Source organism: Bufo bufo, chromosome 10 (genome assembly GCF_905171765.1).
Source record: "Bufo bufo chromosome 10, aBufBuf1.1, whole genome shotgun sequence".
NCBI lineage: Eukaryota > Metazoa > Chordata > Amphibia > Anura > Bufonidae > Bufo > Bufo bufo.
Genome location: NC_053398.1, coordinates 144,385,308 through 144,388,389, shown reverse-complemented (window position 1 = coordinate 144,388,389; position 3,082 = coordinate 144,385,308).

Genomic DNA, 3,082 nt, shown 5'->3' with positions numbered 1-3,082 from the left:
TCTGATCGGTGGGGGTCCGACACCCGGCACCCCCGCTGATCAGCGCTTTGAGAAGGCATTGGTGCTTGCAGTAGCACGGCTGCCTTCTCCATGCTCACCGAGCACAGCGCCGTACATCGTATAGTGGCCGTGGTTGGTATCGCACTCCGCCCCATTCACTTCTATGGGGTTGAGCTGCTCCTAGGCCATGTGAGAGATGAACGTGACGTGACGTGGCCTAGAAAAAGCGGAGAGAATACCGCAGTGCTACTGCGAGCCCTGGTGTCTTCTCAAATAACTGATTAGCGGGGGTCTTGGGTGTCAGACCCCCACCGATCAGAATATGCACAAAGAAAAGTCCAGCTCAACCCAATTATCCAAACACCTGCGTGCACGGAAAAGGCTGGTGAGCCTGTATATCCTTGATATGAAAACACAATGAAATTCCAGCGCTCACGATTTTGGTAGCTAAAATCTTCGTCTTTTATTCAGGCAGTAGACAGTTTAGACAGGACATCCACCCACAAGTGTAGCAACTTTGACACGTTTCGAACAGTAGTTCTTAGTCGTAACCACCGATCAGATACTGATGACTAGGGCTGCAACGATTAATCAAAGTTATTGATAATATTCGATAACGGGATTCATTGTTGACTAATAATCGGCTGATTCGTTGCTATGCCGGCGGTTTACGTTAACTTTAAATCACTGCATCTTTATTAGCTTACAATGAAGCTCCAGTAACGGTCAGAACGGGCTGCGGCGTAACGTCACTTACTCACGTGACGCGCCTGCTTCATTCATAAAGTGGGCGGAGCAGGCGCGTCACGTGAGTAAGTGACGTTACGCCGCCGCCCGCTCTGCCTGTTACTGGAGCTTCATTGTAAGGTAATAAAGATGCGCTGATTTATAGTAAACGTTACTGCCGGGCCGTGGCCATTATGGGGGATCTGTGGATGACACATATAGCATAAGATGCTATATAGTGTCATCCATAGATTCCCCCCCCCCCCATAGCATGGTCATCCACAGATCTCCTCCATAACAGTGTCATCCACAGGCCCCCCCCCCCCCATAACATCGCTATCCACAGATCCCCCCCCCCATAACATCGCTATCCACAGATCCCCCCCCCCATAACAGCGCTATCCACAGACCCCCCCCATAACAGCGCTATCCACAGACCCCCCCCCATAACAGCGCTATCCACAGACCCCCCCCCCCCCCATAACAGCGCTATCCACAGACCCCCCCCCATAACAGCGCTATCCACAGACCCCCCCATAACAGCGCTATCCACAGTCCCCCCCCCCATAACAGCGCTATCCACAGATCCCCCCCCATAACAGTGCTATCCACAGATCCCCCCCCCCCATAACAGTGCTATCCACAGATCCCCCCCAATAACAGCGCTAGCCACAGATCCCCCCCATAACAGTGCCATCCACAGATCCCCCCATAACAGTGCCATCCACAGATTCCCCCCCCCCCCCCATAACAGTGCTATCCACAGATCCCCCCCCCCCCCCTAACAGTGCTATCCACAGATCCCCCCCCCCATAACAGTGCCATCCAGATTCCCCCCCCATAACAGTGCCATCCACAGATTCCCCCCCCATAACCGCGCCATCCACAGATTCCCCCCCCATAACAGTGCCATCCACAGATTCCCCCCCCCCATAACAGTGCCATCCACAGATTCCCCCCCCATAACAGAGCCATCCACATATTCCCCCCCCATAACCGCGCCATCCACAGATCCCCCTCCCCATAACAGTGTCATCCACAATCTGTTTTAATATGGCCTTTGAAAATAATTTTTCAAGTAAAATCATATAAACCCCTTTTTTGTCATTTTGGTGTTTTTTCCCGATTAATCGATGAAATTATCGACAACTAATCGATTATTCAAATAATCGTTAGCTGCAGCCCTAGTGAAGACCTCTCCAGAGGACTGGTCATCAGTTAAAGTGTCTGAATTGATAGTGGAGCGGCCATTGTAATGGGGCCACGGTACTAATGGATGATCCGATCGGCAGCATGTTCTATAGGATGACCTCTCTTGCAGGGTGCACAGAGTATGCTGAGGGTATTGCAGGTCGGCCTCAGGACCCTGGTGGTCTCCGCCTAGCGACCCTCTGTTCACCGCCAGGCAGCCAATAGAAATCACCTTCTGCCCGGCTTGTCAGGAAAGGAGCATAACCTCTGTAGCAGATGGCAGCATAGCTGAGAGGACGTCTTCTGCAGGGGACTCTATTTTTAGCTGCCAGAGGGGGAAGGAGACTGATTTTGTCTTGGTCCTATTAGCAGCAGCACCGAGGAGGATACATGGGAGCAAAAAATTAAGAAAAAAAATGCTAGAAACACCGAAAATCCTATTAAAACAGCTACTACTAGCCACGTAGCACTTATAATATGAAATGATTTATGTGAGAACCGCCCGTACCTAGGGAGCAGTATTATACCAGGTAGATGGCGGGTTTTCCTTCTTCTTTTTCTCTTGATCCTGGTGCTGGTGTTGGTCATAAGGACCACACATGAAATCAAAGAAGACACTTGAACCTCAAACCTGCGGTCTGCTGGTTATATAAACAGGTCTTGCATAACCTAGTCTCTCCTGCTGTTGCAGGACTACAACTCCCAGCATGCTCTGACAGGTGCAGGTGTAATAGAAATCTCTAGGGAGAAACATCAGGTCATTTTTCGTGTCTGGTAAAGGTGACCTCCTATATCATGATGTCCGAGACGTCTCTACGCGCCAGGCAGGATGTTCAACTAACAAGGGCTGACGTTTTTCACTCCACGTAGGGTTAATTAGGGTTGTGGTGGCAAGAGGCGCCCTCTGAGTGCCAGGAGATTCCCATTTCTCAAGATGTGAAATAAAGTATCACTGGATAATAAAACGATCCTTGTCCTTCATCCAGCTCTTAAGGGTGTATTACGTCCCCCGATGCCGCAGACGATTGCCGAGAGGGGATCGCCAGAAAGCTAGTGGAGGAGACCGCAGCCATTACATACAGCGATCTCCTCCGTGGCATCGCTGTGCAATTGCTCGTCCTCATGCAGGGCAGCAGCGTGCCGGCGGCAGATCGGCCCCATGGTG